Consider the following 9,713-nt stretch of genomic DNA (forward strand, 5'->3'; position numbering starts at 1 on the left):
GTCTATTTGGTAGTGGGATTCAGAGGCATCCTGGAATTCCAGATGTTACCTACCAATAATTGGAGAAAGAGGGAGGGAGGGAGGCAATGGAAAACCAGTTCCAGAATTCCGATGCCAAAAACACTGTTTAGATGAATCGCAGGAAGTTGAGTTTTATTCAGGGATAGCTTTACCTTTTTGGTAAAGCTGGGTGGAATTATCTGTAGGAGTGCATGGCAAAAAAAGGTAACAGTAAAGGCTTTCCCTGCCCAGTCTATCCAATCTAAGGGGTGGTGTTCATCTCAATTTCTTACCTGGCTAATATATTGCAAGAGAAATGGGGATACCTAAACAGGCCAGATGGGTACACGGAAGTGGTAGACTGACCATTTCCTATCCATATTCTATAAATTGTGTGATAAAACTATGATAAACTTTATTTCTTCAAATACTTTAGTAGTTAAAATATTATATCACTACATCGAGACATGTACAAAATTTAAATTATCATTAGGATTGGAAATTTAAACTTGTTTCAATAGAATCAGACTTCAGAAAATAGAGTTCGTACCACCCCCTACTAATTTCAAGAAATGTACCGCTTTTTTTCTAGTAAAATTATTCTTCAAAATACAACATCAGGAAATGCTCACTGGCTCAGCATCTCAATCTGTCTGATTATGTCCTTTCTCTTTACAGGTATAAAAATGTTCTTCTACAAGAGACTTGGGCATTTTACAGCCCCCAAGCCAGATCCGGCTCTTTGGTTGTCCCTGTCCAGCACCTGTGAGGCCAATCAGCACTTAGATATCAAATGCAATGAACAGTATACCGTGCACACAATAAAACTTCATTGCTTTTGTTTTGAGGGTGGGCGCTATTTTTTTCCAATTTATGCATGTGTGCATGCCTGTTCTACCTTCACAAACTTATAGCCCTTCAAAAAGTTTGTTTCTCATGTGGCCCCTTGAGAAAATTAATTGCCTACCCCTGTTCTACAGTTTTTTAAAAAATGAACTTTATTTAATTAGTATAAACATTCTATCCTATGTCACACTTGGTAAGGCACCAAACAATTTACAAGAACTGTAATAAGAACACCATTACAATAAGAAAAAGCCTAGTTAACAAGCCAAAGGCCTGAAAAACATGTGCCATAACAAGGAAGAAATTAAAAGATACTATATCAAAAGTCTTTATCTCTGTAGGCAGCAAAATAGTGTGAAGACTGCTCTGATGTTTTGCTTTTTAAAGAGGGAATAAGGACTCTGTGGCCTATCAATATTGCACAATAAGAATTCAAACCTTGACCTTCCCATGTTGCTGGGGGCTCACAGGAATTGGAGTCCATTAACATCCAAAGAGGGCACATGTTCTCACTAAATCATCTTAGATGTGTAATATATTGTTATTTCCAATGGCAACTTCCTCTCTATCAAGGAGCAAGATTCTCAGAAAGAGAATGCATATTTAGGCATGAATTAAGGGATTAAAAAGTAACATTTCAGACAATAAAATTGATCATTAGATGGAAGCCAAATCCACCTGCAAGAAAATAAACCTGATGCATTTCTCTTTGCCCATTATTTGGATTTTTAATCAAATATTTAATCAAAATATTGATTGTCAAAAAGAAATTCAAGTAAGACATTCAAAAGGAAAAAAAAACAAAGAATAATTTATAATCATCTGTGTGAAAATGCAAGAAAATGCAAGATTAGCATTAAAAAGGATAAAAACACTGCATGTAAATTAGAAAGACTAATGTTTCAAAAATGGTTTCAAAAGAATAGCATAAATATTGTCAATTATTACAGAACAACATATAAACTAGGACCCGAGATTCAGCGCCATTAAATTCAATGGGACTTGCTTCTGAGTTAGACTATTCACAAGATACATCAACCATAAAGCAGCCAAGCACATGTGAACCAAATTCATTGTGTAATCTCAGCCAGTTAAGTGTGTTGTGCAAACTCAGAAAACTGGGTTAAGTTCACTAAAACATGTACATCCTTATATGCGGACTAATCATAATGCTACAGAATTATAATATATAACATATATCTTAATGTAAGAAGCAAATGACAAATTATAAATGTCAGGAAATAACTCTTGCTATGAGATCTCATTTTCTTAATTGTCACTTAATAGATTTAAATAGAATGGAAACTAGATGGCTATAATGCACAACTGTTTACAAAAGAAACTGAATCTCAGAGATGCCACTCAACTGAAAACATAAAAAGAGTCACATCTAAATATGAGTTTAATAGCACTGAAATAACATGGGTGGAAAATTGATTGCAAGAAGAGTTTTTTTGGGGGAGGGGGTTATTAACAGGAAGAATATTGCTGTAATTTGATAAAATCCTTACTAAATTAATTGAGATCTTAACTTACTTAGCTTGCCCAAATAGATTGCTGGATCTACCACTCATAAACAAATTTTGCCAATGCTCTGCTGAAATAGAATCTAAACTTTTCTAATTGTTGTTGGGCTTCATCTAGAAAAGCAGTTTTCTTTAATAACAATGGATATTCCCTTTTTGTTTTCCCAGCTTTCCAGCATTGCAGGAACCTATCCAGAGAGTTCTCTAACTTTCTAGAGCAATACAGGAGGAAAAGGAAAAAGCCACATATATCCTATTCTCAGAAGGCCAGCATTGGACAGAATGGGGGTACACAAAACATTAAAATGATTTTAGGTCAAAGAATCAATTTCAAGTTTGATCCTTTTCCCTTAAATCCAGATTAGGTTTTTCTTGCCATAGGCAAAAGGATGTTTATGCTTGAGACACTTCTGAGAATCAGAATCATCTATTCCACAGATTCTAATCTATTTTAAAGTTTCAAGATTTTTAATGTCAAATTTACTATTTCTCAACCCTCAAGGAAGACCAGGCAACCCCAGATACTCGGAAGATTTCTGAACTGGCTAATAGCTATCTGCTAATTTGGTTTTCATATCCAATATCAGTTTTCATTTCTGCAGTATTTTTTAACAGAGGTTTCAGTTTGACTAATATTGAAAAACAAGTGGTATAAGAAAGAACCATGCCACAGAAACAAATCTACTACGATCAAGTTCCTTACTCTCTATTATAACACCACCAGTTAACAAAGTAACCAATGCTAGTAACAAAGATAAAAATCTTATATTTTCACAGAATGTTTCTACTTATTCGGGAAATACTATCCTCGAAAGCAGGGGTTCCCCCCCCCCAGCGGAACATGCAAACCGATAATTTTTACCCCTTTCTGTATTGGAAATATTATGCAACTATCCATCACAATCAACATTCAAAACATATATATATATATATATGTGTGTGTGTTTTCTGAGGTTTATATATGTATGTGTATGTATGTATGTATGTAAAGTTGTTGCTGAATATATATATATGCATTATACACACACACACACACACACATATATATATAGAATAGAATTTTTTTTTTATTTACATTTATATCCCGCCCTTCTCCGAAGACTCAGGGCGGCTTACAGTGTATAAGGCAATAGTCTCATTCTATTTGTATATTTACAAAGTCAACTTATTGCCCCCCCAACAATTTATTTATTTATTGCCCAAGTGTGATTGGACACACAAGGAATTTGTTTTGGTGCATATGCTCTCAGTGTACATAAAAGAAAAAGAAAAAAAATACCTTCATCAAAGGTACAACATTTACAACACAAATGATGGTCATAGGTTGCAATTTAACCCTTAATGATAGCAACAAAAAGTTACAGTCATAGAGTCATCAGTGGAAAGAGATTGGTGATGAAAACGATGAGAAGATTAATAGTAGTGTAGAAATAGTTTGACAGTGTTGAGGGAATTATTTGTTTAGCAGAGTGATGGCCTTTGGGAAAAAAACTGTTCTTGTGTCTATTTGTTCTGGTGTGAAGTGCTCTATAGCGTGTTTTGATGGTAGGAGTGAAAACAGTTTATGTCCAGGATGTGAGGGATCTGTAAATATTTTCACAGCCCTCTTCTTGATTCGTGCATATACACACACACACACATATATACACACATATACATATATATATATATTCTGTATATATATACAGTGACAACTTTCAATCCAGCCCCTGCCTATTAAAAACTTTAAGCCGCCACCAATTATTCCGATATTTTCCTCCCATCTGGAAAGAAACCAGATACAAAGTTTGCAACTCGATTCCGTGTGACTTTTGCCTGCGTTCATCTCGCGCGCCCCGCGCATTTCCCCTTCCACCTCCACCTCCACCCAAAAAAAAAAAAAAAAAAAGAGAGTCCTGCGAGGAATTTTAAAAAAACCAAAGGCACGTGGAGATCGGGAACCGAGGCACCAATTCACAATTCACCCGGGATTTCTCCTCCACCACCACCACCATCCCCGCCTCAAAAAAACAAAAACAAAAACACCAACCACCCTTTTTTGAGTCGGTCAGGAAAAAGTGTCGTGGACAGACACAAAGTAACCCAACAGAGGAAGGGGGAAAAAAACAACAACACAACACACCCAACCACTACAAAAAAAGCAAGGACGGCAACCCAAAAGCTTCCCCCGGTCGCGGCTCCATCGATTTGTCGCGATACAATTATTTTTCTTTTTATTTATTTATTTTTCCCTGGTGATCCCTCTTCCTCTCCCCCTCCCCGCCCACGACTTTTGCTGCAAGCAGCAACCGAAGCGCAGCTGCAGCCCCGGGGGTGGAAAAAGGAAAAACAAAACCCCAAAACGGCTCCAGCTCCATTTTAGAAAGCGGGGCTCAAAGGCAGGTAAGGCAGAAATGGCGAGACGCCCCTGGTCTTCGGGCACTTGCGGACAGGCGAAGGACGGTGCCGAGGGCTCGGCCTCCACTCCGGGCAACTTACTTCCCAAGCAAGCAAACAAACATGCCCCGTTTGGCGTCTCCCCGGGGGGGGCGAGGAAGAGGAGGAGGAAGGAGGCGGCAAGCCAGGCTCTTTGTTCTTTTCGCTCGCCAACGCGGGCTGCCGCCTCAGCCTCCCCTCAGCTGCGGGGCCCACGCTTTCCCTTCCCTCCCAAGCAGGCCGGGGATGATGGGCGTTGCAGTCCCCGCCGCCCTTTGAGGAGGAGGCAGCGGCGGTCAAAACGGTCCTCAGCTGCAGCTCTCTGGCACCGAAGGCGACCGCGCTTTCCCCCGAGAAAGCGAGAGAGAGAGAGAGAGAGAGAGAGAGAGGAACCCAAGCGGGGGGCTCGAGGCGGGAAGGGGCGTTACCTGGGCCCCGCCGGGGGCTGCGCCGTCGCCGCGGCCGGCCTGCGAGGGGCCTCACCGCCCCCTCCTCCCTCCCCTCTTCTTCCGCCGCCGTTCTTCTCCTCCTCCCTCCGCCTTCCCCGAGAGAGAGAGAGAGAGAGAGAGAGAGAGAGAGGAGGGGGAGGGGCGGCGCGGCTCCCTCACGGCGCGCGCGCGCGCGCAAACGGCCTCCAGGCGCGAGGGAAGGACGTTCCGAGCGACGACGGCAACCGCCGCCGCCTGCGTCGTCGTCGTCGTCCTGTTGTTATTGCTGCTGCCGCAGACGCGTCCAAGTCAAGCCCTGCCGCGCATGCACCACATCCGGGTGTTTTTTCCCAAACCCCCCCGCCACTCCTTCTTTCCTCCTCCTCCCCACTCCTTAGCTCTCCCGTGCTCTCGCTCGCTCTTTCTCTCCTCCCCAATGGGGCTCCGCAACCCGATCGCCCCAGTCGGGCGAGCGCGGTGCGCATGCTCACAAGCCGTCCCGTGACGTGCTGGAAGATTTCCCTGGAGAACGACGCGGGAGGGCGCGGCCGTGAACTTTGAGGAAAGCTTTTTTTTTTTTTTTTGGAGAGGAGGCGGGGGAGAGAGACGGGACGGGACGGGACGGGACGGGTCGGGTGTGTTTTCTTAGTTTCGAAGTTTCCGCCCGTCCTCAAAAGAGAACGGGAAGGGTTCAGGGCAGACTTGGCTTGCTTTCTTGCGGTGGTATTTTAACAGATTAACATAATTGGAAGGAACCCTGTAGGTCATCTAGTCCAACCCCCTGCCCAAGCAGGAGATCCTACACCATTTCTGACAGATGGCAGTCCAGTCTCTTCTTGAAAGCTTCCAGTGATGAAGCTCCCACAACTTCTGAATGCAACTTCTGTTCCATGGATGGATTGTTCTCACCGTTAGAAAAATTCTCATTTCCAAGTTGAATCTCTCCTTGATCAGTTTCCATCCATTATTCCTTGTCTGGCCTTCAGGTGCTTTGGAAAACAGCTTGACCCCCTTCCTCTTTGTGGCAGCCCCTCAAATATTGGAATCCTGCTATCATGTCTCCCCTGGTTCTTCTCTTCACTAAACTAGCCATGCCCAGTTCTTGCAATGGTTCTTCATATGTTTTAGCCTCCAGTCCCCTCATCATCCTGGTTGCTCTTTTAATTCACCCACCCATGCATGCACCTCTTCGTAGACACATTGTACACACGCAATATGTGTTGTATTTATCCATCCCCTCCAGCAAGATGTGCTCGAAAGAGCTGGGAAAAGTGTTTCCGTTCGAAACAGCCCCTCCACCTGGCTCAGCAGACTCAGAACATCTGGAACGAAATCTGGAGGGGCGAATTGGGAAAAACCGCTGCACCTGGTCCCTTCTCTTCCCACCCCTCTCCCAACACCTGCCTGTGCCCCACCTCCCCTTCTGGCTCCATGTTTTTGCTCCATTCCCACAAATGTGTAAGCCGCCCTGAGTCTTCGGAGAAGGGCGGGATATAAATGCAAATAAAAAAAAAATGTTTTGCTGCCCACCAGGTCAGAAATGTGTTTCCTAGGGTCTTCTGCCTGCGCCCGCCTGGCATATTTTGCATCAACTTCCCATGAACTGGAAATAAGGAGAAATTTTCTGACAGGAAGAGTAAGAGTACCTTGATGAACGTATCTTTTCTTTTATGTACACTGAGAGCATATGCACCAAGACAAATTCCTTGTGTGTCCAATCACACTTGGCCAATAAAATTCTATTCTATTCTATTCTAATCAATCAATGCCTTCAGAAGTTGTGGGTGCTTCATCACTGGAAACTTCCAAGGAGAGACTGGACTGCCATCTGTCAGAAATGGTATAGGGCCATGATGGTGAACCTATGGCGTGCATGCCAGAAGTGGCACGCAGCACCCTCTCTGACGGTACGTGAGCTGTCGCCCCAGTTTAGCTCCGCGGAGTATGCACATGTGTCTCCCGCCAGCCAGCTGGTCTTTGGGTCTCTGCTGCGCATTCATAGGAGGCAGGGTGAGCGCGGAGGGGCTCACACACGCCTGTGGGGGGGGCTCATGCTGGAGCTCGCACATACATGAATGGGGGAGGGGCGTGGGGGGGTTGCGCACATGTGGGGCGCATGCGTGGGGGATGCATGCATTGCATTTGGGTTTGGATGCATGCGCGCACTTGCGCACACGCACACACATGCTTTGGGCACTCTGACTGAAAAAGATTAGCCACCATTGGTATAGGGCCTCCTGCTTGGGCGGGGAGGGGGATTTGGACTAGATCAGGGGTCTCCAACCTTGGCAACTTTAAGCCTGGCGGACTTCAACTCCCAGAATTCCCCAACCAGGTCACGTGTCAGTTGCCTGTCATTTCTGAATGAATGGTCAGCTCCTGAAAAGCAGATCTTTGATGGAATGTTACACGATAAAGAGCTTTCTATCCGTAAGTGCAAGTTGAGCATGGGGAATTCTGGGAGTTGAAGTCCAGGTATCTTTAAAAAGTTGCTAAAGATGAAAAAACACTGCTGTTGGCAAACCTTTGGGGTCTCAAGCAAAAAGTATCTTCCCATCCTTCAAGCTTTTTCGAACAGGAATATATCCAGGAATAAGCAAAAATTATCTGTTTACGTACAGTACAGGTAGCCAACTTACGATTGCAATTGAGCTCCAAATTTATCTTGCTAAGTGAGAAATTCGTTAATTGAATTTTGCCCCATTTTATGACTTTTCTTGCCACATTTGTTACCGCAATTGTTAAATTAGTAACACCACTGATGCTGCAGTGGTCATAAGTGTGAAAAATGGTCATAAGTCATTTTTTTCAGTGCTGTTGTAACTTTGAATGGTCACTAAGTGAATTGTTGTAAGTTGAGGACTATCTGTAGTCGTTTTACAAGTGCACCCAAATTTCTCATCAGCTGCACTGCAGCTTTGCTATGGTTGTTTTCGTTTGCTCTCACTTAAGCAGAATAAGAAAATTAAAAGCAAAACATGAAAAGGACGAAAGCAATGTACTATGTATTTATTAAATATATGTGCTACTTATTTTTCTTATTTATTTTTTCTTATTTTTCTCATTTTTTTTCCTCACCTTTGTCAGGATGCCCTGCAAATTCTTCAAGGGATGCAAAACCCTCCAGCTTTTTCTCTTCCCCCGTTTCAACTGATTTCCAGGCCAGTTAAAAGGCGGGTGAAAAATGCCTGCGACAATTTTTTTTTTTATTTCAGAGTTCAGAATTCTAAGAGGACAATCGAAAAAGTGGTCCCCCAACATCTGTATCAAAATGAATGACTGTTTAGTTCATACCGTTAAGGAGAAAAGATAGAACTCCCATGATTATTACAATAAATCATATTTGGCTCCCAGCATGGAACAAGAAGAAAACTTCGATAAACTTAGTTCCTGCTACTTAAAAACGGGAGATGGGACGTAGAGGTAGCCCTCGACTTACGACAGTTGAACGCAAAATTTCCATTGCTTAGCAAAACAGTCGCTAAGTGAGTTTTGCTCCATTTTACCACATTTCTCTTGATTAAATGAATCGCTGCAGTTCTTTGGTAAGTAAAACTGTCGTTACGTGGCTTCCCTATTGTCTGTCAGAAGTTTGCAAAAGGTCATCACATGACTCCAAGTCATGCAGCCGTCATAAATGTGAGCCAGTTGCCAAGTGTCTGAATTTTGATCTTGCGACGGGATGCTGAAATGGTTATAAGTGTGAAAAATGGTCATGTCCAGTGGTGGGATTCAGAATAGAATAGAATAGAATAGAATAGAATAGAATAGAATAGAATAGAATAGAATAGAATAGAATTTTTATTGGCCAAGTGTGATTGGACACACAAGGAATTTGTCTTGGTGCATGTGCTCTCAGTGTACATAAAAGAAAAGATACGTTCATCAAGGTACAACATTTACAACACAATTGATGGTCAATATATCAATATAAATCATAAGGATTGCCAGCAACAAGTTATAGTCATACAGTCATAAGTGGAAAGAGATTGGTGATGGGAACTATGAAACGATTAATAGTAGTGCAGATTCAGTAAATAGTCTGACAGTGTTGAGGGTATTATTTGTTTAGCAGAGTGATGGCCTTCGGGAAAAAACTGTTCTTGTGTCTAGTTGTTCTGGTGTGCAGTGCTCTATAGCGTCGTTTTGAGGGTAGGAGTTGAAACAGTTTATGTCCAGGATGCGAGGGATCTGCAAATATTTTCACGGCCCTCTTCTTGATTCGTGCAGTATACAGGTCCTCAATGGAAGGCAGGTTGGTAGCAATTATTTTTTCTGCAGTTCTAATTATCCTCTGAAGTCTGTGTTTTTCTTGTTGGGTTGCAGAACCGAACCAGACCGTTATAGAGGTGCAAATGACAGACTCAATAATTCCTCTGTAGAATTGGATCAGCAGCTCCTTGGGCAGTTTGAGCTTACTGAGTTGGCGCAGAAAGAACATTCTTTGTTGTCCTTTTTTAATGATGTTTTTGATGTTAGCTGTCCATTTGAGATCTTG

At 42.6% G+C, this 9,713-nt stretch overlaps 1 protein-coding gene across 2 annotated transcripts in view; it reads right to left on the reverse strand.

The window, feature by feature from the left end:
* The window catches only part of SMAD4 (SMAD family member 4), a 40,036-nt gene extending 34,496 nt beyond the window's left edge, over positions 1-5,540 (reverse strand). For both annotated transcript variants that reach the window (XM_058170926.1, XM_058170925.1), the window contains exon 1: positions 5,216-5,540. The gene's annotated coding sequence lies outside the window, so the exon portion shown is untranslated. The remainder of the gene's footprint in view (positions 1-5,215) is intronic.
* Between the last annotated feature and the right edge of the window lie 4,173 nt (positions 5,541-9,713).

Source organism: Ahaetulla prasina, chromosome 2 (genome assembly GCF_028640845.1).
Source record: "Ahaetulla prasina isolate Xishuangbanna chromosome 2, ASM2864084v1, whole genome shotgun sequence".
NCBI lineage: Eukaryota > Metazoa > Chordata > Lepidosauria > Squamata > Colubridae > Ahaetulla > Ahaetulla prasina.